General features: G+C 37.2%; 2 long non-coding RNA genes across 2 annotated transcripts in view; one reads left to right on the top strand and one right to left on the bottom strand.

Moving 5' to 3' along the window:
• Positions 1-167: 167 nt before the first annotated feature.
• Positions 168-9,492, top strand: LOC116489791. The gene is made up of 3 exons (XR_004253315.1): positions 168-951; positions 2,272-3,047; positions 8,413-9,492. It is a non-coding gene; the product is annotated as an uncharacterized LOC116489791 (long non-coding RNA).
• Positions 9,493-12,397: 2,905 nt separating this feature from the next.
• LOC116485360 overlaps positions 12,398-27,837 on the bottom strand; it is a 74,477-nt gene continuing 59,037 nt past the window's right edge. Inside the window, exons 2-5 of the long non-coding RNA XR_004252867.1 lie at positions 17,103-17,221; positions 15,328-15,473; positions 15,102-15,224; positions 12,398-14,080 (exon numbers count right to left, since the gene is read on the bottom strand). This is a non-coding gene — a long non-coding RNA (uncharacterized LOC116485360). The remainder of the gene's footprint in view (positions 14,081-15,101; positions 15,225-15,327; positions 15,474-17,102; positions 17,222-27,837) is intronic.

The following is a 27,837-nucleotide window of genomic DNA, read 5'->3' as shown; positions in this document are numbered from 1 at the left end:
GAGCCGGGGGAGTTCGGGCGGCAGGGCGAAGGCAGCGCTGAGCAGCCCGCAGCACCGGCAGATAAAGCGGTCGCCCTAGCGGCGTGGCTGCCGTGCCTCCTTCTCCCCCCTCCCCTACCTGAGTCCCTGCCCCATCTCCCTCCTCGTTCAAGCGAGGCAGTCAGAGACACCGTGAGCAGTAATTGGCTCCTGCCCGTTTGGGATGGTGCTAAAAATACCGCCTTACCTCCACATATCTAGAGGTCGACTGAAAAAATCAAAATACCGAGGTGAGCAGCGCCGCAGGCTGCTCTGCTGAGACTCGTTCTTGCGCCTCTCCCCAGGAGGAGACTACGGGGCTGCGCGAGCACACGCGAGCCAGGTTCTCGTGCATTCTGCCCGCAGTTCAGCACCCTCCTCGGCACGGATCGCTGGCGCTCGGCGAGGCTTCCCTGGCTGCTTGGAGCTGCAATTCTCCATACAGCTTGACAAGAGGTGTTGTTGTGCACAGATCTGTCATATCTGCCAGCTCTCGGGCAGACAAAATTAGCTTTGGTGCAGCTAAGAAGGAGATGATGTGCTTAACGCATTGCAGTTTGGGTACGCCTGTACCTGCTTCCTCTTCTCTCCAGGGAAGCTAAGTAGCCAGTGCTTCAGTTCTTCACCTACCAGATGGGAATAACTCCCCTTGGTTGTCTTTGAAGGAAGGAAGCCATGGTCAGAGGGACATACATCAACATTCATTTTTTGCAACGCTGTTATAGTAGAATGCTCCAAGTGGACATATTTTTCATGGCACAAAATAATTATTTAATGTTCCTCTTGATCTTTTGTACGAGGACAGTATAAAAACATAAACACATTGCTTGAAAGTAAGAAGAAATTTCTTCTGGCTCTACAGAATCTTCTCCCTTGGAATTTCAAAATGTTTTTCAACTTAATCCTCAAGCTACAATATTCTTCATGATTTTTGTAAGTAGGCACTCGTCTTATTTCTAAAGGTTAAGGCATGTAATTGAGAAACAGAAAACATTCCGTGTAATTTAAGTCACCAGTCATATCAAGCAAGCAAAACCAAGATGCACAAAGGAATATTTATGGAAATATTTCATTTATCTTTTGAGGAAACATTACCATTTCAGGAAAATTCAGCGTGGTTTGCAGGGAATTTGGAAAGGCCAGACTTGACAAATCAATGACAATAGCTCAACTCATTCTGTGACCAACCCTCCAACGATATCATACATTTTTACAGAGGCAGAAAATGTGTCATGGAGAATTTAAGTGGGTTGCCTGAATCTGATCTACTTATTATTAGAGTTTTAACACAACATGAATTGGTGTATTTGGATCGTTGCAATACTTGGTCAAATATGAGTATGGCAGCCAAGGTTTGAGTGACCATCTTGCTGTTTGTTTGTTTGTTTGTTTGTTTATGAACTAGGAGCCTTTGGGCAAAATTGCATAAGGGGCTTGACCCAGAACAAGAAGGTAGAGAACACACGGACTTTGTGCACGGATCTAAACTCAAATTGGTTTTGAAACTGCTTTCCTGACCACCTTGCTAAAGCTGATCATGTTCAAGCTGCGTCAATGCAGAAATGAGTGGAAGTTATTCACTTGGGTCTGGCTGCTCTCTGTGCCAGCTGGTGGCTGGCACACGTCTGTCTGTCTGTCTGAGCTCTGTCTTGCCTCACCGCTCCTTGCAGACCACCCCTGAGGCTGCGCTGCATCCTCTCAGCATCCTGCCTCAGAGCAGCCCCAGCAACCTCTTGCAGGAAAGATGAGGCAACGATCATGCTAGCAAACAATTGCTCTTTCTTTAAGCTTTTTGGTGTCACCATTGCCAAATTGCTCTACCATCAGCCCTTACAGTCTAGCAATGACCTTGCAAAACAAAAGCAAAGCACTCAATTCATCCTGATATCACCATTGCTTCTCACTTAGGAAAGAGGCCTATCTGCTGACATTTGTGTGCTTATCAGTTCCCAGTTCTTTCTCTTGACTATTCAGGAACTGTGCATCATGGGTTTCCTGCTGCAAAAACATATAACTCAAAATAGTTGAAGCTTTGTGCTCTATTCCATTTCCCTCACAACACTTCAGATATTTTTCTTTTAGTTTTAGGTGCGTGATCAGGAGGGTGAAAGATAAAGCAAGTAAACAAAGGAATGTGAGAAGGAAGAGCTATTGCGCAAATCCCTTCTTCGTGTATCTGATATCTGAAATATATCAGAAAGTATAAACTGAACTTTATACATTAACTGTTTCTTCTTTACATGTTCTTTCCAGGTGCTGCCACAACACAGCAGCATTATGGCCACAGACCAGAGAGTGCAGAAAGACATCTTGAGAACAAAGGCACAACATCTACATGCAAAGAATCAAAATAACAAAGTATAAAATCCTGCAATCTGGCCCATTAAAGGACTTGGACCAAGCATTAGAGAGAAGAAAAAAGAGAGGAGAGCAGGGTAACCATGCTTAACACTGCTATAAAGAGCAGAAAAGAACAAGTTTGGGACGCTTTTCATGATAAAACATAAAAAAAAAAAAAAAAAAAAAAAAAAAAAAAAAAAAAAAAAGCATGGATATGATGAGACAGTGTGACCATGGATGCCTCTTAGAAAGTGATAAATATCTGGTGAGTGAATGTGTTCTGCAAATTATCTGCTAGCAGAGCGCAAAAATACATACAGTGACCACCCAGCCACCTCTACCCCCCAGGACATTTCCTATATGGCGCTTTCCCAATTTGGAGTGTTCCTCCTTACTTTCTCCCCAGTGGCAAAACACTTCTCACTTCGTGCTTGAATTCCTAAAGAATGGCAAAAGTCCTGAGTAAGGTATATCCTGGAAGCATTTTGGTCCAATTGACTAGGAAGATTGGTTAAAAATCACACTGCTGTAACCCATTTCCCTGGAGCTATTAGCCATCACCTACCTCCACGCCTGTCCTTGATATGGATACAGATTTGTCAGGCAGCAATCCTATCATCCCATGATGCAAAATGTGGGAATATCCGTTGCTATTAACAAGGTGCAAAAGTGCTTTTGGGGCGTTCATGGTATGTACAATGCCACACTGAAACAAAAAGTGTTAGTTCCTTTGATTTTTCCTATTGTGGATGCTTTAAGATGTGTTGCTTTATAAGTCAGGGTCTTATCTTTAAGAGCATATGGTCAGCTGATGTTAGTTTGTGAGGCTCCATTGAGTTCACTGATGTTGTGGGCCTGTTCCAATTCACGCTGACTGAGTATCTGTTTGATAAATTGCAATGTTGTGATATGCTGCTCTGTGATCAAATGATAACTATTTTGTTTATTTTTCCCTTCCCCCTCCCCCCAAAGATAAGAAGCAACAGGGGTAACCAAGCTCTGTCTCTCTGAGGCTAACATCAACATCACTGACCAGTCTGACTCACACTCCTGACTCACAGAAATTAGTTTTAGAAAGAGTAAATATAGCCCCTCCTCTCTCTCATCAGTGCTGGGTAATTGTCTTGAGTAGAACAAAAAATTGTCTCTTAGTAATGCCTCTTCAAAGTCCTTTGGATAAGAAAATAGATAATTCAGTTAAGCCTTGGGTTCCTTCAGCAAACATTAGCATTTCTGCCCCTTGGCGATTGTTCAAGATGGTTTTGAAACATTTAAGAGTCATTAGAGCTAATAGCTCCCATTCTGAATTTCCTTCAAGGATTGTATCAGAAAAAAATGCACCACCTTATTCCCACTACCTTAATCAAGAATTAATCATTCAAGTGAGAAACAGTGACCTGAACATGTTTGAATAAATTATTTGTTTTCTTTGTTGACCAAATACAGCTCTAAATCATCTTGGATGTTTTTAAGATGCTAACAAAAATGTACGACTTGCTTAAAATTGCATTAAAAATAATAATAATAATAATGACCTATCTTACATACATAGTTTAAAACTTTGGACACAAGCCTTATGAGCCTTATTCAGAAATAATTGTTTCTAGACTATGAATTGCAGATCTAAAGATTATCTGTGTCAAGATCTAAATTTAGATATCTGTGCAAAAGTGTGGATGAGATATATAGTATTAAACCCTTAATATTAATCGTGCTACATAGTAGTGCAAATTACAGTAAAATCATTACATAAGATGCTTATATTAGTGCATAAAACCAGTACGCTTAGTGAATTAGATGATGGTTAATAACAAAAGGAAAGTCTTGACTGGGGTATTATCTCTGTTATCAGGTAGTACTACAGCTATGAAGGCAAAGGTGAGAAGGAACAAAGTTTGCAAATAATTTAGTGTTCCTTATTAGTTCATGAAACAGAGGAAAATTGAATGAGTTAATGTGACATCAGCTATATTTCTGTTATCTATTAGTAGAACAAAAATCAATAGCATTTTCCTCTAACTTCCCTTTTGTCAATTAGATAACATGGAAGCCTTGTATTGAACCACCAGAGTTTAAATACATCATGTTACGGACACATATAGTAAGAGGACCGCTGTAGGTTATTTTCAGGCTGTGACATGTTATGCAGCAGAAAAGGCAGCTTGATTTAGGACAGAAATGGATTAAAAGATATAAAAACGTTTTGTACATGGTAGCAGTCCAAACACTGACAGATTTATTATCTTCATTTCTGACTGGATTCAGTAAAAGTTGCACATGCTTACTAATTGCTAAAACTGACGCACCTAGGTTACTAAAAATACCTTGGACTGAAAGGGATTTAAAAATTAATCCCATAAAAGTCTTATTTATCTTTTGTGTTTATTTCAGCTTGATGTTAAACACAACCAAGTCCCTTTCACTATGTGGTCAGCTCAGTGCTTTTCACATTCAAAGCCTCAAATCCTTGCAAGGGCTTTTGAATTGCAAGCCAACTGAGAGCATTTCACTGGGGTACCCGTGGCTGATCTGTGGGACTACATTTAGTAGTAAATGTATGACATGTCCTTGACAGCATATCTAATGGTCTTTCCTGTTGTAGCGCATTTGTGCATGTTTTGGCTCTATACATTGAATCTGGTGTTATTTACTTACTCTTATGAATCAGCCTCTGCAGGAATGCGTGCTCTACAGGTAGCTGCAGAAACACTTATAATGGAACTGGGGCATGGGAGATTTAAATCAAGCTCAACTAGAGTCACCTCTCTCCATCATCTGCTCTGGACACAGAGTAGTAGAGGGGAAACTTTTATTTTATAATGGAGGTGATCTATGTGTTTATACTTGTCTGCTGAATGTGGGGCAAAATGCAAAGGTGAACCAATCAAGGGCTCAATCACATAGGGCAGTTTCAGAAACAGATGAGGTAGTAATTTGGGATTTTCTAGAGATCTTTTTTGTAGGACATTCCTAGGCCCTGTTCCATGAATCACACTCTTCCATCCCCTTTGATCCCTTACATAACTTCCTCTTCTTTTTTTTTTTTTCCTCTTCCTCTTCCTTTACCTCTTTTCCTGTCATGTACTCCATCCTTCAATTTTTTTCAGCTTAAAGTATTTTTTTTTTCAAAGTTACACCTCTCTCACAATTCTGGCCAAACAAAGCAAAACCAAAAAAAAAAACAAGCCAAAACAAAACAGAACAAAACCCAAAAACATCACATAGACCTTACGCATCAGATGATTAATTTGCGACATTTAGGCCAATGTTATGTGGTATTTCTTCCCTTGTCAGTTGGGTGGGAATCACGTCTTCACAGAGACATCTAAAAGGGATACATCTAGATTTGTACTAGTAACTTCTGGTTCCTTTATAGTCAACAGTGAGAAGCTGCAACCTCCAGAAAGCACTGTGTGCCAGTCTAAGTTTAATGTTTATTTTTCTTTTAATTCTTTTAATTTACTTTTAATTTATTTTAATTACTTTATTTATTTATATTTAATTAAAGCAAAAGTGAAAAGTTGAAATTTTAGTATCCAACTCACAGAAGGTTAACAATGGTTAAGTGAGCTGAACCTCTTTTTCAGTCTGCATGGTTTTATGGATCCTCCTAATCTACTAGCCATTACTTTCAAGTGGTCAATAAACTGGACAACATATGCAGAGAAGACAAAAGAAAAACAAACAAACAAACAAAAAACACCATTAGGGCCATCTTTATAAAATAATTGATTGGCAGTAATTTTTAATTAATGCAACTTGCTAGCAACTTCTAGGAAAGCACTGAAGCTTGAATTGAGTCCTTATGAGGTAAATTATATGATATTGAGTAATGACAAGAATGAAGTATGTCTTGACATGAAAGAAGTATGTCTGATTCTTGTGGAGCTATCTGTGAGGAAAAGGATGTTCACATGTGGAAGGCTTGCAGGACACAGCTGCCAGCTTCAGTTCCTCCAGAGCTGGGAGGTGGTGGTTCTGACTCGGTTTAGAATGAGCTCCCATGAGATTGGGTACTTTGTATTTGGACCAGCCAGACATGGGAAGAAAATGAATGTGGGTCCCATAATGGACATAGCGTACAGAGTTTGTTAAGGATAAGATTTGTGATGTGATGTGGTAATGCCAGCACAACCACAGTCTGTTTTGAAAATGGCTCTGGGACTTCAGTGACAGTGAGACATCATCTCTGATCCTTCTAATCACTGTATGTTTGTCTGCCTCCAAACTCTATGTGGTTTTATTGAAGTCTTTGGTGCTCTGCCAAAGTGCAGTGAAATATTATCAGTCAGAAAAGTGTCAAGAATCCCCTTCAAAAATAGATTTTTTTTTTTTTTAATAAATAAATGCAAAAATAAACACATAAAGATAACTTGCTTTAAAAGGAAATTATGATCTAAAAATATATCCAGCTAATGCTCCAAACCAGTATTACATTTAGAAAAATAATAAAACTTTAAAAGTGATAAACCAACAGTGAAGTGTCTGTAAGTTTTGTTGGCATTAGAAATTCCATCTTTTTACCTAACACTTACATGTTACTTTCCTCATTAATTCTCCTGGCCTCATACATGTCACCACCCAATTTAATTATTGCTAAGAAGACAAGTAAAAATGCATTTTAGAAAAAATTTAGCAGGGGTCTATATGATGACATTAAATGAGAACCATGTAAAACTTTGTTTTTTAAAACAAAACAAAACAAACAAAAAAAAAAAAAAAAACAGAACTCAAGTGGAAAATAATGGACATAAAACATAAAAACATGAGAAATAAAAACATAAAGAGTTAATTAAGGCCTCTAAAAAGAAAACAAACAAACAAACAAACAACAACAACAACTAAAAACAGGTATTGTTATACAGAGAAGGTGTTTTGTTTTATTTTTTGACCCCGGTCTTTTTCTCTTCTCTAAATTAGATAAAAGAGCTACACGAAACATTAAGTTGGCAGACAAGTAAAGCTAAGATAAAGTACCTCTCTTAAACCCATAATGCCAGAAAATTCAGAAAGCGAGCTACAACATTACTCTTACCCCATACTGCAGCACTTTTGGTGTGTGGGGGTTTTCTTTGTTGACGTAATACTGAGATAGGAAAGAAAACAAATCATTTTTAGCTTTTTCTCAAAATTTTTTTGCTTTGTGGTTGAGGGGTAGGTGTTTTTAATAGCGTGCTACAGCAGTCCTATTTCCTCCTTCAGTGTGTTCCACCAATTCTTATATTTGTTTTTATGGTTGAGACTATACAAAAGTAAGTAAAATAATGTGAGAGGGAACAGTGAATATAATATAAATATCCTACCTATGATAGATGAGGATTTCTAATTTATTTTGCAAGTTCCAAATAGAAACGTGTATGTAGATTACGTTAAACTTGTGCATGCCTTTGCAGGTTTAGGACACAAATTGCCTAAAGGAACTCATGAAAAGGAAATATAGTGCTTACATTGTATGAGGGAGTTTCTGTATCTCAGTATAGTCATTGTTTTCCATTTGCAATATTAAAAAACATTTGCCAGAACTCCAGCCTGTTCCCTTGAAAATTTAAACATGTGCACTTATTTTCCATTGTTACAAGACTAAAGAATGTTTTTTTTTTTTTTTTTTTTCCTTAATATATTTCAACTTTATTGCACTCCTGAAATACATCAAAGAAATGTCTGATCTGAAGCTCCATAATGTGTGTCGTTTTCAGCAGGGTTACAAGAATCAGCAAGTATTTTTACAATAGAAATCACTGGGCAGGTCCAAATTATTTTGTTGTTCAGCCTTCCCAGATTTTACCTGTGGTAACCATGAGGAAAGGACAAAGTACTGTGCTTGTTGTTTACCTCTTTCAAGAGGTGGTAGGAGGGAGGAAGAAAGAAAGAAAAAAAAAAAAGTCAAAAAGGTCCTGGTTCCCCACATCCCTCCCACAGAATATATGTTGGCTTATTGTAGTAGACATTTATTAATTGCTCAGAGTAAGGAGAAATCAGAGAAGAAATGGATCTCAGATATGAGCCTCTGTAGGTATTCTTTCATGGGCTTATTATCCTTCTCCTGTTTTTCAGGGATGTCATTACTGTACTGGTCTACAGGAATCAAGAACTATTTGAGCACAAAACCACAAATAATTAACCATATAAGATGCTCTCACCTGTATTCCCACTGTTTTGAACCATCAATGAAATAAGAGATGTAACAAACCTAATTTTATCTAAATTATGGTGTTATTTTATTTTTTATTATTTTTGAAGTGTTTAGGACAGATTTTGCATTTTTATACCATAATCTATAAACATCAGTGACATGATCTGTTTCTGCTTGGCTTTAGTCAAGGAGTTATTTTTTGTTTTGTTTTGTCTGAAGCATGACTCAGGAGGTTTCTCTCTGTTTCTTATACAATACTTCTTCCTTCCTGATAATGTCTATTTGTTCTCTATTTTTGGATTGCTTTTCCATTGTTATTTCTAGATTATGAACGAATGTTCATAATCCTGCAGCTCATGGCTGCAGGATCTGTTTAATTAATACAGCCATTTTAGAACAGTTAAGATATTTTCCTATATACTATTATTATTTAGTTAGTTAGTTTTAATACAGAATAAGTAATTTATAGCAGTTGGTGTTTCCATTATACATGTATTCTTCTCCTATGGTATGATACATGCAATGCATACATTGTTATTTATCTGATTGAAAAGACAAAATAAGTTTGGAATATAATCAGGTTTGCCTGATTAAATTTCATGTTTTTAAAATTAAGTGCAAGGAGTTAAAGTTGGTATTTGTGTAACTGTGAAAGACATATTGAAGGTTCATGAGAATACATATGAGTTAAAATAGCATTCATGGGCATTGATAAGACAATATGTTAACTTTTTATTGTGGCTAAAGGGGGGATGGTCTTCTAATGGGCTATCAATGCAACAACTTTTAGAAAATGTAATTCGCTAAGTGCTGGGTAGTACTGGCTTAGTAGGTGTATAATAAAGCACTATTCATCCAGAATAAAGATGAAGAGTGGAGCTTCTAACAATCTAAAGAAAACAGCTGAGGTAAATGTAACCACATTTTATTATTGTCTTATCTGATATTTGCTTTCCTTCATAGTTAATATTTATCCCAACAATGTGTTTAATATTGCTTTGAGAAATAGATGATATAGTGAAAGAAAACGTATATCAACAATGTATAAGATCAATTCGTTGTCTAAAATTTAAAATTCCAATTTCCTTAATAAAGTTTACAATCATTGTTTTTGAAGATAAATCTAGTCTACAAAGAAATATTTATTATACTTTAGTACACTCCAAGTTTCATACATTGTTCATTCATTAAATCTTATTTTACAAGATAATAATAGGGATATATATTTTATGAATATAGTTTAATATAATTGCTACTTCCTATTTAATGATAGCAATACCTTGCAATTAAACAATATGTTTTACCCATACAAAATGTTTCTGTGATATATTATATCCTCTTATTTTTGTCCACTGAATTGCTGCCAGTTCTTAGGTGAAACTATTTGCTTTTTCATCACAATCTTTTGTCCTCTTATTCAATGCACATATATGTGTTCTCTTGAACTCTGGATGTTTAATGTCAGGCTTGTAGCTTTCAAAACATTTGATTTCTTGGGTGATTCTGTTGGAAAAGGTGAACACAGAAGAAAAAATGGTGTTGCCTCTGAAGACTTGAATGGGAAATTGTTTTTCATAGCCATTAGAAACCTATGAGAATTATGCCTCTGCAGGATAACTATAAAAGAGATCTGCCAGATTATTTGTGTTATTAGTAAATTGGTGGTAGGGAAAAATAAGAATTAAGAAAGCATAAAGCCCGAAATCTTTGAAATGTGAATCCAGTATCTATTTGAGGCATGTAAGAGGAACAAACCACAGCCTTATCTACACTGAAAACTTCCTCTGCTGAAGGTCAGAAGGAAAGCTGCCTGTATGTCTATTTCATCATACCAACTGGCTTTTTTATAAATTTGTCATTCTTTCACTTGTCCCTGTTCACATTCATTGTTTTTAGCAGCTGACAAGCAGTAACCAACACATGTGACAGCACAGCTTACCTGCTCCAATTTGGAATCCTGGCTAATGACTAAGCCAGGTTCTAAACTAAGTTTTTCTGCCTTTTGTTCATTTTTTTTTTTTTTTTTTTTACATCAAATACTGCATATTACATCCAGATTTTGGTAATGCAAGGCAGTACCTCAGCCAAATGGCCCCTATGAGTAAGGCAGAAACATTTTTTATTTTCTAGGGCAATTAATTAGACAACCACACTGTCACTCCCACACTTAAATTAATCTCCATATGTTCAGTTATCATAGGAAAAAATAAATTAAAGAAGAAGCTGAAGGAAAAGCTCATAACCGCATCTTTTCAATATTTTTTCATACACCTAAATTTCTGTCAGCATATTGGGAATTCATAGCCTCATTATTACATGCTTAACTAATCAGCACACATTATAATTTCCACACAAATAATGTCCTTGTTGCTTTTCATCATATACTTAAAATAGAGAAAAGAAAAGAAAAAAAAAAAGTCTTGTTCAAGAGACTACTTCAATATTTATATTGAATGAAGTTTAGGGCACTTTTATGTTGAATTTATATTGAATGCAGTTTAGGGCATTTTACTTTCACAGTATTTACTGGTGAAATACTAGCAGTTTAAATAGCCCTTCTCAAGTTATTTGTTTTATGATACACTGTCTTGGATTAATTTCATTTCCTTGCTAATTAAAAACAAACAAACAAATAAACACACAAACAAACCATACCTTCTCAGTCATTTTTCTGACCTGCCTGTGTTCCTGTATGTCTTATTGGGAACCCTTTTAGATTACTTTTCTTAAGTTAAATGTCTTGTCTGATGAGTGGTACCAGGTTGAAAAAAAAAAAAAAAGGAAGAAAAAAAAAAAGAAAACCACTGTTGAAATGATTGAGGTGCTTTTAACACTTGAAAAAATAACACCTTGCAGACAGAGAAATGTGGAAATATATCCTTTGTAGCTGATGTATCTCTGGCCTGATACAGTTGTTTTCTGTTTAACATTCCAGTGCTTTAAGGCATTATAAATGTTCCCAGCCACCAGCTTCAGTCCTTGCCCCAGCATCTCAATTGCAGAAGGTGCAGGCTGATGACAGACCTAGATGTCCAAGAACTACAATCCCCTGCAGCAGTCCCCTCTTTTAGCCTGGTCCATGCCAGTTTTTTGGATGCTTACCACACAGTTCAGGCTGTGATAAGGATTATTATTATTATTATTATTATTATTATTATTATTATTATTATTATTATTATTATTATTATTATTATTATTATTATTATTATTATTATTATTTTCTCCTGACTTTTGGAAGGAGTATGACAAAAGAATCCTTAACTTCTGTATGCTCTGAGTCTGTACTGAGGCTGTTGAATCACGCTAGTGCCATTCTCTGCTCTACAGCACTTCAAGGCATAGCAGGTACTCAAAACCCATAGACTTAGGATGTTGTTAACCAGTGGTGTGATTTTACTAGCTTAGTAAACAAAAACGGATAAAGGAGGAAAGGGTGAAGTGTAAAAGACCGCTTGATATAGCCTATCTCTCTGTGCCCATTAGGCTTCACTTTTAATTTCTGCATTTTATTGAGTCTCAGGATCTCATTGCTTACTTTGTTCAGAGCTTTCTTTCAGCCACTGCCCATGTGCTCTGCTAACTTTTTTTTTTTTTTTTCTTTCTTGAGGAGAAAAGTTGGAGCTTAATCAGGTGTGTACAGAAGTAGAAGGCCTTTTTCCCTCCCTTTCTTCTCCTTCTCTACCTGCTTTTCTCACTTCTGCCCATCCTCCTACACTTCCTCCTTTCTTTTGCTTCTTCTGTCCTTCTATGTCCATGGAACCACTGGGGAACTCAGTGAGATTCCCAAATTCATTGTAACTACATAACTAGACATTATAAGAGATGTCCTTCAGTGTAAGGGCAAATAAAACAGGAGTTTAGTGAGAAAATTTCCATGGAAACAATAGTTCAGTGACAATGAAAAATATTTCTCACCACAATGTGCTAAAAATATCTTCACACATAATTTTACAAAATTGAACATTTTTTTTTATTGATAGCATGGGAGGCAAAACCATTGTATTTTTCATCTGGAGGATTATATGGTTCATTCTGAGTTTTGCATCCCTAATTCTTGAATAGGATACCTCTGTATTTGTAAACATGCTTTTTAAAACCTATTCTGAAATTATATATTCTTATTGATACAGATACAGGGATTACAAAGCAAAGTAAGATACCTTGTGTGCTTGGTTTTTAGCCAGTTCCCAAGTATGTCTACGTTGTTGCTATGTCACAGCCATACTAGGATCAATTCTCTGGGAAAAGAGCAAACAGCTCTGGATGTGCACATTTGTTGCTTTTGCATGAAAATAAGAATTAAGAATTATTCTTTTACCTTTCCTACAATTTTGCAAGAAAGGTTGATTGTCAGTTTTCCTACAAGATACAATAGAACTGCTAAATTGGATAAGCAGTGCTCCTTTGTGAGAACTGTCACTGCTGCTTCCTCTATCTGCAGGCTTATGAAATTCCCTTTGGGATCCCCATTTTATGTTAGTGTCTCCAATAGTCATATATGTCCTTGGGTTTTTGTTTGCTTGTTTTTGTGTGCATATCTGTGTGCATTTTTTTCCCTCTGCCTTGTTTTTCAAGTGCAAATATATGAGCTCATATTTGTGATGATTTTGCTATTTAGGTATATGTAGTTGATTGATATTGTGGCTGCTATATAATATATAATAGCTGTATATATATATACAGTATATAATAAATATAAGTCAGCTGCAGACTACAACTCCATTTTTGTCTGTAATGGTTGTGTAGTCATAAATCTTTTTCCCATGGTGTTTCACTCTTTTTGTGAACTAAAATTTCAGTGGAATTATCTGGATAGGTTTGTTTGTTTAGCTGACTGCAATATCATAGTCATAGAAGTAGGAGTTAGCTGATATGAAATGAGGTAGAACTGTACAGATTACTTGGTCAACAGATTTGTCCAGCAGGGTTTTGTGGTCATCTGATGGAGATTGTCTGACAGACAGACTGAAAGGTTTGGAACAGAAGGAGCTAAAGAAAATATGTACAATTTTTCATTTTTGACAGCTTAGTTAAGGGGAAATTGTCTACATGAGCTGCTTGAAGGAAGAGGAAATATTCCTGTCTTCTTGCTGACTGCTAGACCCTCGGGGCTTTCAAGATGAATAGGCTTAGGAGTCCTGTATTTAGATCTGCTGCTTGTAAAGCAACCTCTAGCTATCTCTGTTTCCTCCTATGAGTAAATGAAACTGTATGCTTGAAAAGGTCATGCAGAAGTGCAGTTGCTCATACTTATTGTGTATTTCTTTCTGAGAACGGGTATGTCTAAATTACGGTGGCGGATGGAACTGGTTCCTACATACACACAGCTGGACTGTAGGTTTGACTCTTAGGAGAAATGTTAGATAGTTGGTCTATATTCTACCAGTAATTGGAGTAACACTCGAACTGAAAAGTAGCACTTGGGTTCTGTCCATAGGTGGAGGTCTCAATGTGGAAGTCAGCAGTGGCATCTCCTCATAGTTACTTGACAGTGTGCAGGGCTGGGTGCTTTGTTAGACGTTATGATGGTGAACAATGCTGGTTATGTTCTTGGTCTGTCTTCTCTGGCAAGGATCTCTTCCTGTAAGTCTGCTTGTGAATCATTCCCAAGAAGAAATATATCAGCACGTTAAGTGCCTTAAGAAATGTCTTACAAAACAATGTCTTACAAAGAAAATTATCAGAATTCAAACATGCAAACATTTAAACATGAAAAATACCCATAGAGGTTTGGGACCACACACCGATACTGCATAGCCTCCTCCAGTCACAGGAGGGTAAAGCAAATCTAATGATACTTTGAACATGAAATTCAGTAAAAAAATCAATTGATAAGTAAAATGATGCATACAATAAAAAATAACAACAGTTTTGTCGCATTGTAAAAAGAAAAAAAAAGAAAAAAAAATCTAATGATAACTGTATGCATCTTCAATGTTATGTTATATCCATCTATGTAATACAACTTACTTTCAGATCAATGCCAGTTCAAGTAAAATATCTGTAACGTATGTATTTAATGGTGGGAAAGAAAAAGTCTAAAGCCTGCGTCCAGAAGAAGAAAGTTGAGGAAGAACTCCCAAATGAAGGTTTGCCTGATTGAACATATTGGAGGGGGAGGACATACTCCTTATTTACAACTTTGAGGCAGAATGAACACAATAGCTGAGATCACTGAATAGGACAAGTATAGAAGTGCAAAGAAAATGAAACTTGACTTAAATGGATTTTCTAGGTTAGGTAAGGACAGCGTGAAGCTTTGTTTGCTGTTCTTCACAGGGTTTGGTGGCTGACAAAATATATGGGGCCAGGACCCATCTACCTCAACTGTGGAAAACGCCTCTGTTACAGGCCTGTTCTTGCAGAGCATATTGGACTTAAAACTAGTCTTAATATTCAGGTCTTGTTGTATGAACATGTTCTAATTAGGCATCCATGTCTTGATTATGTGTCTGCATCACTCTTTATTTTTTTTTTTATTTTTTTTTGCTTAAGAGTTTTGTGATATTTTGCTTTCTCCAGCTGTGGCCAGCTGGAGAAAACCCACCCCAAACTCTATGTTGCTGGAATAACCCTCTTTAACTATCACCCTGATGGTGAAATCTCTCACCTGGTAGATGGAACACATGAATCTGTTTTCCTTCCGTAAGGGTTTTCAACCTGCAACTTTCTGGTGAAAGTCTGAGGATAATCAATAGGATATTCAGGGTTGAATGAACTTTTGCAGTCTCTTCTGAAGAAAAAAAGAAAAGAAAAGAAAAAAAGATCATTTTGTGGAATCATAGTGTTCACATAGGTGAGACAACATCCAAGATCACATCAGCTTCAGTGAATACCTGAACATTCATTATGACTCTTCTCTCAGGAGGTCATCTTCTTCTTGGTCTATGTCAATTCTTTAACTCATCAGTTCTTCTCACAAAGAACACGAGATTTCATTTGTTCCTTATTTCCCAGAAGCAGAACTGGCTTTCTTCTGTTCCTGTAAAGAGGAGAGGATCTTTTACTTTTTTTTTTTTTTTTTTTTCATTATTATTATTTATTTATTTTAAAGTATTCTACTATATAACTATTGTTTGGGATGGGTTGGTTGTTTCAGTGCTGTTTATACAAATAGGTTGTCAGTTGATTAATTCAAAAGCAAAATGAAACTGAGAGAAGATGCACTCTGATATAAAGGAAAGATCTGTTGACTCTTCTCCAGTTTGGTAGCAGATGTTTCTTGGGTGAGACTGGTCAAACATTTCTAGAGATCTAAGTCTCATCTGCACAGGATAATGCTGCAAACCTGTCCCGCTGCTGCTAACAGTTGTTTTGTTGGTCAGGTGCTGACATCATTTAGAATCTTGAGGTAAACAAAGCAAGCAGCATCTTAAACATTTTTGTCTATGCAGACCTAATCAATGCTGCTTAAAACATTAGAGGCCTTCTGTGCTCTGTTTATGCTATGGCTCCCAACTTTACTGATAGTAGGGGAGATGTGTCAGTCAAGATTTTAGGTATTGCCAGTGGTATACAGCCATATGTATATTCAAGATCGCTGCCAGAGTGGAGTGTGTCCACTCTGCTTCTCCTAGACCAGAGGAAACAAACAAACAAACAAACAAAAACAAAACAAAACAAAAAAACTTCACAGTGTTTTTTATTGTACCTTATATGACATAAAAATGTATTTGAACATAGAATGATAAGGACAGAAAGCTTGATGAAGGCCTCTCGTTATTTTGGTGACACATTGACTGTCTATTTTGCTGTTTGCTTTGTTTTTGTCTTGCCTTTACTGAATATTTCATATTTTTTAATACTTATGTATCTGTTGATGTCATTTTAAGTTTTTGTTTCCTGTAAATTATTTCTGTGCATTTCTAACTATATTTTGCTATAGAACTATCAGAGTGTAGACATGACTAGACTTCGCTATTGTTTGTTGAGTAATATTCTTGGGGAAACTCTCAGTTCATTTCAGCTGGCATTTTTCTTCAAGTTTTAGTATAACATTCCTAAAAATGGAGGTTTAGTCTACAGAGAAATTATTTGTCACTGACCTTTTCTATTGCTACTCTGCCAAGTTCAAAGTACTGTAGACTTGTATTTTTTCTTCCTTTTTTTTTTTATAATAATTTTCTTCAAGTTTTATTTGTTGCTAAGTCCCCACCACCATATATGGTGTCATTGTTTCACTTATTCTATGTATTTTTGTCTTCTGACTAGATTTAGTGGAGTGATTGAAAACAGAAAAGTTCTAAGCATGCTTTGTGGGGTCCTAAAGTAGTATTTAATTTCTGGCAACACATTGTAGGTATTTTCTCAGCTGTGTTGTAAAAATACTTAATATGGATAGGAGGAAGGAAGAAGAGAAAGAAACAAATCTTGTTCTCCCTTACATGGTTGTAGAAGACAGACAAGGGTGTGGAGAGAACAAAAACCATCCCTTTTACAGCTTGTGTGAAGGCTTTGGTAAGACCACAGGGTAGCTGTCAGTTTGCCCATCTTGGAACATACTTGTTGGAAAACAATGGAAAAGAAGTGGGGAAAAAAAAGGTTGCTAGTAGGTCTGGATGAATGAATGGTGCACCTGTCAAAATTTGCATGCGTTCACTTCCCTTCTTACCTTATTGCCATGATGGTGTAACACAGGAAGTTACTGTGAGGAGTGCAGACTTCTTCCACAAGAAACCCTCAAAGCACCACAGACGGCTGAAGCTAGAATAACTTGTTTGTTCTTCTGCACTTTGTAAAATAAATAAATAGATACATAAAATGAAACCTTGTTCATCTATGGACAATGTAAAACATGAAAAGAATTGATGAAAAGGAAAGCATGAACAAAAAATGAGTAGCTTAGTAAAGGTGCAGTGAGGTAGTGGGTTTTAAATAAGAGCTTGAAAACAAAGAAAGATGCTTGGCTGACAATGAGTGGGAAGACTCAAAACATAGGAAAAGACATTAAAGAATGTAAAAGTTGAAAGAGGCAGAAAGAGGCAGAAAGAGAGAGAGAGAGAGAAAGAAAGAAAGAAAAGAAAAATCTGTGTAGAGACACAAATGGTCACTTCAAGTTTTCTAGTTCTATTTGACCTTTTTTTTTCTGTCTCCATCTCTTCAGTTATCTAACTTAGTAGAGGATTTCTTTTCTCTTTTGAAACTATGTAGTAAACGTTTTTTTTTTTTTTTCATATATGTGTTTAAATTCACTAGTCACTGCCAATTTTATTTATTTTTTTATTTTTTCCCCTATTATGATAGTGGAAGAGAACTTAAAAACACTTTTTTTCCATGTGTTCATGAAGCCAAAATGAACATGATTGAGATCTGAGACTTGCTACGAAGCACCTGAATAACAACTCCCTTTTAGCTGGAAAAAATACATTGATCTGAGACTTGGCTTGGTGGGTTTTACATTTTCATTAAATATTGATACTTAAACATCATCTTTGTTTACACTGCATACTGCTTCCTCTACGTTTTAAACTAGGTGGGTTTTTTGCAAATAGTGTTGAAGTCAGGAGTTCATAACAGCTTTAATACTTATTGATGTGTGATATGAGTATATCTGCGTGTATGTGAACAATACGCATATATTCAGATATTGTGAATGATGCTTAAAAGCTGTGGGTTTTGTGATATCAGATTTCTGACTCCAGTGATCTCAGTGAATGCTTTCAATTAAATCAGTTATAGTCGGATAAATAATCTGTGCAAGTATCATGTTAGGTCTGGTCAATGGACTAAGGTGCTAATAGTAAACATTAAGGATATCAACATTTGAAGCTGATTTAATCTGCCGTCTCATTCTGATTGTTTGCACTGAACTTATTCTCTGGTGAAACATACTCTGGTGATTTAAATGAGAAAAATGCTTGTACATGTAGTTCCCTAGGTTGATTTTCCTGTTTTCAGTAAATCAGTACCTTTTAATTTGTCTCAGGGTTTAGGGAGAGGTAGAAGGAATGCTGAGAAGGAACAACTTAAAGCTGCCTAGAGCTGAAATTTTGAAATATAGTGAGCACGAGCAAGACCTGCTTGCACATTCATGTTCCCAAATCAGGGCCAGATCCTTCCTTGTGGTCATTACAACAGAATGAGCGACACAAGGCTGCTGCTGGCTGTTGCTGCCATTTCGGTGGAAGCTCAGGGCTTGCACAACAGCACAACTGCCGGTTGGTCGGGTGGCTTGGAGCATGCTGGCAAGCAGGTCTTGCTAGGGGACAGCGGAAAGGGGAGGGGCTGCCTCCCTCTTACTTCCCCATCTCTCTTCTAATGAAATCACAAGAGACAGAATTAAATCAGCAGTTTTTCACTTCTCAGTGATATCGCTACCCAGCGAGTTCATGGGAATGGAAACTTCATGATACCAGCCAAGTCAGCAATTCAGCGGGCGGTGGAGGCAGCACAGACATAAAGCCTACACTTTGCTCATCAGCCAAGGTTGAAGTGGTCCCAGCTGCCATGCAGAGGAGTGAGAGTGTGGGGTGGCACTGGACACATCTACTATGAAGGCAATGCCAGACGATACCAAAAAAGTATGATAGACACCATAGGGTGTCTCTGCCTTGCACCTTCCAGTAGCCACCTGCTCAGAGCTCTTCTTGCTTCCACTCTTTGCGTAGGGTGATTTTGGCTCACCAAGCACCACCTGTAGCACTGGAGAGAGACACCTATTCTACATTATGGCCATATCGCATATAACCACCTCTTATCTATGAATAGTCCTGGTAGATATCATCTACTTGCTAAAAGGCAGCTGTTTGAATCTGATTCAGTCTCACATTACTGAGAATTATATAACCATAGCCTCTCTGCCATCCTCCTTTTCGGATGGCACTCAGATTGCTGAGGCGCTGTTCTGGCATCTGCATGCTTCTGGGCTGGATTTGCAGCAGCACCCTTGTGCTGTTATTGGTGACCCTCAAAACAGATGTAAAATAAACTAAGAAAAGGGAGTTAGAAACATAAGTGTGTCCAGGATAGAGAGATCTGAGCTAGAAATAGGCATTAAGCAAACCTGATGAACTATTAGAATATTTTACCAAAGGAGATTGATTTTCTCTTTCATAGAGATACTAAAGTTCAGCTAGAAGTTATAGGCTTCATGCAGAAACTAGCTGGATTAAAAACAATGGCCTAGATTATCACTGGAAATATATTTGTTTTGCAGGCAGAATCCATGCAATAATCTTCTTATAACTATCTGCAAATAATAGATAGACATCAGAATAATTTAAAGAAAATAAACCTAAGTACAGATGCAAACTGGAAAAACAGCCCTGAAGTCAGTGGAGCTATTCTGATGTAAGTTGGCATTGGTTAGCAGTGAATCAGAAGCAAATCATAAATACTGTTTCCAAAGAAAAGAAGGCATATGGAATATTAGTATCTCAGACAAAGAGTAAAGGTGAGTTACTATCTCCAGCTCATTTTGTTTATCATGGTAATGACTGGCTATAGAGTGAGGCAATTATTTCATAATTTTCCATGAGCGAGTTTTTCCATTGTGCCTTTTATGCCCATACATAAAAATCAAGGGTGTAACGAGGAGCTGTAAAACAGACTGCAGTGGCTCAAGGCTACAGGTTCAGCTACAGGGTGGATGGGTGAGCCTCCCACTGCATGAGGCTGAGCCTCTCCTGCACTGCCCTCACTCCTGGAGGCATGTGGCGACGCCGAGCTGCCAGTGGGTTCCTCCAGCCTCTGAATAAAAGCCCGTGCTTTGGGATTCATCGCCAGGGCCCCAGTCAGTTAATCAGTGCTAGGAGAAGCCCGGTGTTTGAATGCCGATAGTGTCAGTAAACAGACCTGAGAAAATGAAGGGAAAGGGAGAGGTCAGGCTGAGTGAAGCCTTGGTTTTCTGTGCCAGGAAAAATGGGCAATAAATGAATTAACCTTCACAAGAGACACAGAAAACCGGGCATCCAGACAAAGAGGGAATTGATTGTTGGGTCAGTCTTTCCACTGGACTAAATAACTGATGCAGTTAATGCCCTGCAGAGCACTGCCATTATTTCCACTCAGTGTGTGTGTTTGAGGGGGGAAATGGAAAGGCAGGATGAGACCTGAGGTATCATATACTGAGCCAGCTATCTATTTTGTCCAACATCCTTTTGTGCCTACTTTGCTTGTTTGTTAGTCTTTCAGCACTTGGTTCATTAATTATGTCTTTCTGTTTATTTGTTTAACACTTCTGGGAGATATCTTGTGCCTGTTTCTTAAAATGAGCAGTTTCGTGGTGAGCTAACCCTCTGACTGCCTGTAACATGCAGACTCAGCAGCTCAGCGTTTCTTCCTCTCATGCTTTCCTGAAATGTCTGACAGCAGCACTCATACCTCTGCAATGACAGGGTAAGAATACTCCTGAAAACAGTGTTTGAGTATTGAAGAAGCTCTAGTTTCTCTTCAGCTGACTGGAAAAAAAAAAAAAAAAAAAAGAGACTCCTCCTCCTCTCCCGCCCCCCCCCCCCCCCAGTAAGTATTAATAGTGAATTAAAACATTTTTCTGTGTGTGCAGGTGAATTGTACCACCCTGGCTGCAGTAAGGTGTGGAAATTAATGTAACAACCTGACTACTGCTTTTCAACAATAGAAAACTTGCTGATAAAACTGGATTTACACTGTCTCATATTGCCAAATTAAATAATGATAGGTTTAGTAAAAACAAATAAATCAGAGAATCTTTCAAATGTTGTACATATTCAGCACGTATTCTTCCATGTTAGTCCTGGGGATCTAATATCTTATTAATTGCTTGTTTATTTCTCTGCTCTCAGAATTACATCATAAGCCATGTATTGTGATGGCAAGGGGAATTCTGATTACTGTGTGCATTTCTGAGGAGATCATACCATTTTGTTTAGACTTCAGAGGAAAGAGTGGTCGGAAAGAAGTGCTGGAGTCAAAAGAATGTGAAAACTATATTTATAGCAGTTACATTTCACTGGCATAAACTCTTTCTAATTGATCTGTACTAGGGGGAGCATTACTCTCTTCTCTGGCATGATTTACTTGTCATAGTAGAAGCTATGAAGAAACAAATGAGACTTGATCTAATATAGATTAGTGAGTTTGAGTGGCCTCTTAAAGTTGAATATGCCTTTGTCTACAAAAGTATACAATAAGTCATATTTAACCTAGGACAGTTTCTTGATTTTAATGAGATCTGTGATGTCTAACATCAGCCATAAATTTCACGAGTTATGGCCTTCACCAGGGCAGAATGGAGGAGGGGAGAGGAAACCAAGTTTCTATGTGGGAGGAACACCATGAAAACACGGCTGCACTGCATGCTGATAATAATAATAATAATAGTAATAATAGTAATAATAGTAATAATAGTAATAATAGTAATAGTAATAATAATAATAATAATAATAATAATAATAATAATAATAATAATAATAATAATAAAAGAGAGAGAGAGATACAAAGAACGTAGGAGTTTTAATAGCTTCTTTACTCTTCAGCTCTGGTGCTGGAGAAAACAGAGAAAACACACACTGATGGAGAATTAATTTTGCAGATGTGTGAACTCTTTTCTATAAACTGCTGTTTGATCAGTTTTGGCCACACCTTTCCTGTCTTCTAAAAAAAGCTAAAAATATAAATGAAGACTTGTGGTTAGAAACTGACTGAACTTATTTTGTTGCGTTGGTTACAGGCTGCAAGTACATAATATCTGTTAGGGCATATGGATTTACGTTATTATCAACTCAAAATTTTGTGAGTTTTTTTCTATGTACAGCACCAGAAACTGTTGTATAGATCAACAGAGACATAAACAACCAACGTTTTAATGAATAACTACTGATTTTGGTCAAAAAGGACATTAAAACTACTGGAATAATAACAAGTAGAGTTCTATATGCTGAAAATGAGAAAAAACTTTTGCATCTTACTGTACTTTTATTGGAGAATTAATGGGATTTGGCCCTGAATTTTTAAGCAGAGAGGGGGACTACAGATACTTTACAATTGTAATCACAAAATGTAAACTGTGTAGAATAGTCCCTGAATACTGTTAGTATCTTGGAGCTTATTTACCAGGAAGAGTCACTACAACTTTAGAGCATACTTGAACTTTTAGGCAGTAAGTATAATACAGCTGCTTACAAGCATTTCACTATCTGAAAATAAAGACAGAACCTTTACAATAATGGGGACAAAGAGCAATATAAGAAATAGAAATTTATTTTGAAATTTCTCTCTTAAAATGTAGTGTAGTCTTAGAGCTTTATAATAAGGCATGCACTCTTTAAAGCAGAATGAAATAAAATAAGTGTTATAAGAGTATACCTGGATAACATGGATGAGGTCCTCAAACTATGAGGAACCTAAGTTTTCTGGCAAAAGTGCCTCACCATCTGTTTAGTGGTTAAGGCTGTATCTTGTAAGGAGGAATTTCAGCTCCCTCCATGGTGTATTACAGGACTAAAAAGTAATGTAAAATTCAGAAAATTTCCTGGAAACAGATGATATAACAATTCTTCAAACAATGTGCTGGTGATTTAGAAACAAATGGGGCAGAAGCTGGAATGGAAATGAGGCAACAGGACAAAATGTCACAGGCCGTTGTGGAAATCCTAATAGTATTCACAGATTGTTCTTATGCTCATTGAAGTCACTAACAACTTTGTTGGTTGTTCCCAGAAAGCTGAATAGAAGTGGTTTGGGTGTGTATGTACTGAGCTCTGTACAGAACTGTATTTCTACACTAGCTTTGATTTATGGGGGTTTGGCCTGGACAAAGCCTCACTAGATCCTCAATATTTGCTTGCTAGCAGAGAAAGCCTGATTGTCATGACATCTTCAACTGTACAGCTACCAGAACTGGGATGAAGGCATTGTCAACCTGTCTGTGGGGAGACTAATGATATGGCACTCTGCTAGAACTATCCTGTCATTCTTACTGGGGACCAGCACAGTAAATAGAGCATAGGACCTCTCTCTGACAGCCTAAAAAGCAGTTTTGCGGCAGGGCCTTAACCGTGCAACTTTGCATAACACTCATTGACTGAAATAGAAATTGGTTGATTTATAGAGGAGTTGTCATTTGAAAATGAAAGTCTTTTTGCAGAAATCTGCACTGCTTCTAGGGTTCTTGGAAAAAAGTACAAGCAGCCCAATGAAAAAAAATAACATCTTTAAATTATGTTAATTTTACAAAGTATCAATATGCTGCTAAAATGAGCTGTAAAGGATGGGCTAATGGCAATAAATAAATAAATAAATAAATAAATATTAGATAGCAGAATTAAAGCCAGGTGCTTGCTACATTAAGAACAATTGATATTTCATCATCATCTATACATTTATCAACATTTTGACTGAGATGGCATGTAATTTGCTCCTGAAAGTATTCTGCAGTCCTTGAGTCTTCTGAAGCCATTAAAACCAATTAGCAACAAAAGTCTAGAGATCAAAGATAGGCTGCCAAATAGCTGGGCATAGACTTTCAAATCCATAGGTATAGTAATACCAGATAAAAATCTTAATGTGTCCCTGTAGTTGTATTCCATGGCAAGCATCAAGTCTGGCAATGATTACATTGTAATTGCAGTTTTTTTTTTTTTTTTTTTCCTCTCTCTCTTTTTTTTTTTTTTTTTTTTTTTCCTGAATAAAATCTACACCTTTAATACACATTACAGTTCAGTAAAAGTATATTTTTTATTAAAAAAAAAAAAAGTGGCAAGAGGTTTTTGTTTTAAGACGAGCCAGATATTCCTGATACTCCTCACATAAAATGGGCATGGTTAGGAAAAGTCTGTCTACTGAATCTCTGGTATATATAAGCATGCAGGCTTCATGTTTATAGAATGTACAGTATTAAAGACAAGAAACACATTTGGCAGACAGGAGTTATCTGAAAGAGGGGTTGCAGACTGCATAAAGCTAGTAAAGTAAGCTTGCACTGTTTATGTCCACACCATATGGCCTATGTATAAACAGTAGTTCAATACTTGTCTTGTTCTTACCCAGCACTCTCTTCTCTAATTCTCATGCTGATTTCCTTGTTTATTTTTTTCTGTTAGCATCATTAATGTTGTCGATGCTAGACAGGTGTGAGCACTAGAGTTTCATATAAAGCTATAATTCCCATTACTGATTTTCTTCTGTCTTTTTCCAGTGGTCTGCATTTTGAGCTATTAAGTGTCAACTACTCTTAAACATGCAAACAAAAATTCCTTAGCCCACTTAATAGCTGATTTCATTGGAACTGTGCCAAAAGGGAATCTGACCACTCCTGCCTAAAGTACAAGTCCAGAGGAACAAAGAAATGTTATGATAGGTTATCACTGGGCTGGGTTAACAGTGAGTGATTGGATGTTAAGTGGTCAACAGGAAATGTCAACAAAACCATTCTCTGATTGACACTGTAACTACAGGGGTAGATGGACACTGGTTTCACCAAACCATGTTTGCTTTCATCGCTTCTAGCTTGGTTGATGATATCTGTTGCTAGCCAATGGAATAATAAAATTCTATTACCGATGAAATTACCTTCTTCCTTACCCATGCCTAAGAACAGTTGATTATATTTACTAACTCCATCCTGTTTCATATCAGCTAGTTAAGATATGCAACCAGAAACTACTTCCTATTACATGTGTGTCCCTAGCTTTACATGAACCAGAACTGTCTCCACTCGTGCTGGGAAGAGTAGGAATATTGCAAGTACCAGAAAGGTGGAAAACTGTGCTTTAGACTTGTTTTCATAGTTACGTATATATTTTGGCATATATAAGAAGAAATATCAGGCTGACAGATTAAGATGTATGCAGCAACTTCAATCCGTTGAGGGCTGAACATGAGCTAACAGTGTGCCCTGGCTGCAAGGAAGACCAGCAACATCCTGGGTTGTGCTAACAGGAGCATGGGCAGTAGATCAATGGACTCATTATCCCCCTTCACTTGAGACTCATGAGACCACATCTAGATATTGCATCCAGTTTGGGGCCTCCCAGTACAATTAATCAGTGAATTAATCAAGAACAGCAGAGCACTGCCAAGTTATTTGGGGCTGGAACACTTGTCTTGTGAGAGGAGATTGAGAGACTGAGTCTGGTTCAACCTGGAGAAAAGAAGGTTTCAGGGGGACTTAATAGCTGCCCTCCACCCTCATGCTGCCCAGTGCCTATAAGGTATGAAGAAGAGTAGACAAGAAACCGTGGGGATAAACTGAAACAAGAGGGGCTCCTACCTGATAAATACTTTCTCATCATAAGGACAGACAAGCAGTGGCTGGCTGGCCAGAGAAGTTGTAGTCTCCATGCTTAGAGGTTTCCAAGATCCAGGGGAATAAGGCTCTGAGTAACCTGGTCTAATCTAAAAGCTGTCTCTGGTTTAAGAGAGAAATTGGACTAAAGACTTCCTGAGGTCCTTTCCAACTTGAATTGTTCTGTAATTTTGTGATTCTTTGACTCTCTGAGGATGAACACACTTACTGTCTTGAGCTTTAAATTCAGCCCTATTTAAGCTAAAGAAAAATGGGAGACTCTTCTGCTATTATTTGTGCTATAGCTGTGATTATGAAGCTAAAAAAAAGTGCATTTCAATTAAAGTTAATTTTGGAATATCTCATCCTTACAAACCAGATCCCATTTTCTTAAGAATTTCTTGAGAGTTCAGCAGATGTGATATGGAGCAGATGCACATTTACTGCATGTGCATAAACATATATCAGAACAGACTAATATCAGAACAGACTAATTGCAATGTATGCACAGACTTTATATCAGAACAGACTTTATATCAGAACAGACTAATTGCATAAGTATGCACAGAGAAATTTCATGAATATTATATGTGATGTGTTAAATTTCCCGATATTTACTAGTAGTTGGGAACCATGTAAAATTAGAGAGACAAAGACTGTTGTGGTGGTTTTACTTGGCTAGACAGCTGAACTCCACCACATCCACTGTCTCAGTCCCCATCCTCAGAAGAGGAGTGGAAGAAAGGAAAAAAAATTCATGGGTTGAGATAAGGATAATTTAATTAAAGGATAAATAATTATTAAGGGAAAATTATTATTAAGGGAAAATTAAATTATTTAACTAAAGTGCAAAGAAAAGGGGGTGGGGTGGGGGACCAAGCAAAGGCCATGTGGAAGCACAGAGAGAAAGGAAAGAAATTACTCTCTGCTTTCCACCAGCAAGCGATGCTTGACCATGTCATTGAAGCAGGGCCTCGATATGCGTAACCATTGTTTGGGAAGATAGATATTTTCATAATGAGAGCCTACCCCTCCCTCTCCTTCCCTTTTTCCACCTTTTATTGCAGAATGTGACATCACATGGTATGGGATATCCCTTTGTTTGGTTTCGGTCAGCTGCCCTGGTGAAGTTCCCTAACCCCTCAGCCTGCTGGCTCTTGGGGGAATTGAAGGCAGTCCTGATGCTGTGCCAGTATTGCTCAGCAGTAGACACAACACTGGTGTGATACTAGTGCTGTTCTAGCTACAAGTGCAGAGCACAGCACTATATGGGTTGCAGCAAGGAAAGTTAACTCCATTCCAGCCAGACCCAGTACAACTGGTAATGTGTAGGTCAGCTTTGCCTTGTCTATTTTTCTCCTTGAGGAATGAAAATATGGTCACATGCTGTGTTTTGCCCCACTCCATGCAAAATGATGTTCAAGATTTGTATCTTTATTATTTCATAAGCAACTCATGTTTCTTATATTTTAAAATAGAACTGTGTCAATAATGAATATCATAATACAAATAAGAATGACTTAACAGAGGGAAAACAGCAAAGTTATTGTACTCTTTACCAAACACAAACTTTTTATTTGTTTATTTCTTTGTTGATTTATTTATATTTCACTGGAGTTGGTCTGGAATTTCCTGTTCATAGCAGAAGAATTATACCAATCTGGACATGTAATTTTGGAATAAAATATCTTGAAGAGTGATATTCAACTTTGCTCAAATTTCATTTGCTCATGACCTTCTTCATGGCTCCCAGACTCCAAAACTATCTTGGAGCCCTTCTGATTTACTTGTGTTACCACTTCAATCACAGACTTCTCTGGCAACTGAGAAATGTAAGGTATATAAGCATGTGGAATGCCCTCATTTTCGTAGGAAAAAAAAGAAAAAACCAAATCAAAAATTAACTTTATCCATTGGTACCTTTTTATTTTATTTTATTTTTCTTGGAGGAAATTTCTCTATGATCAAACATCTGTATTTATGTGGTAGTTGAGAAAAGTAAGAGTAACGTTAAGTGCTCAAGGTTGCACAATGAACTTGTGGCAGAGTGAGATAGTTCAGACCTCTTGGCCCCCAGTCTGTTTTCAGTTTAGCTGTGAAGACTCTGGACTCAGAGGCTGTGAATTCCCTGTTTCTATAATAT

Source organism: Aythya fuligula, chromosome 1 (assembly GCF_009819795.1).
Source record: "Aythya fuligula isolate bAytFul2 chromosome 1, bAytFul2.pri, whole genome shotgun sequence".
NCBI classification, from domain to species: Eukaryota; Metazoa; Chordata; class Aves; order Anseriformes; family Anatidae; genus Aythya; species Aythya fuligula.
This window is presented reverse-complemented; position numbering and strand designations above follow the sequence as displayed.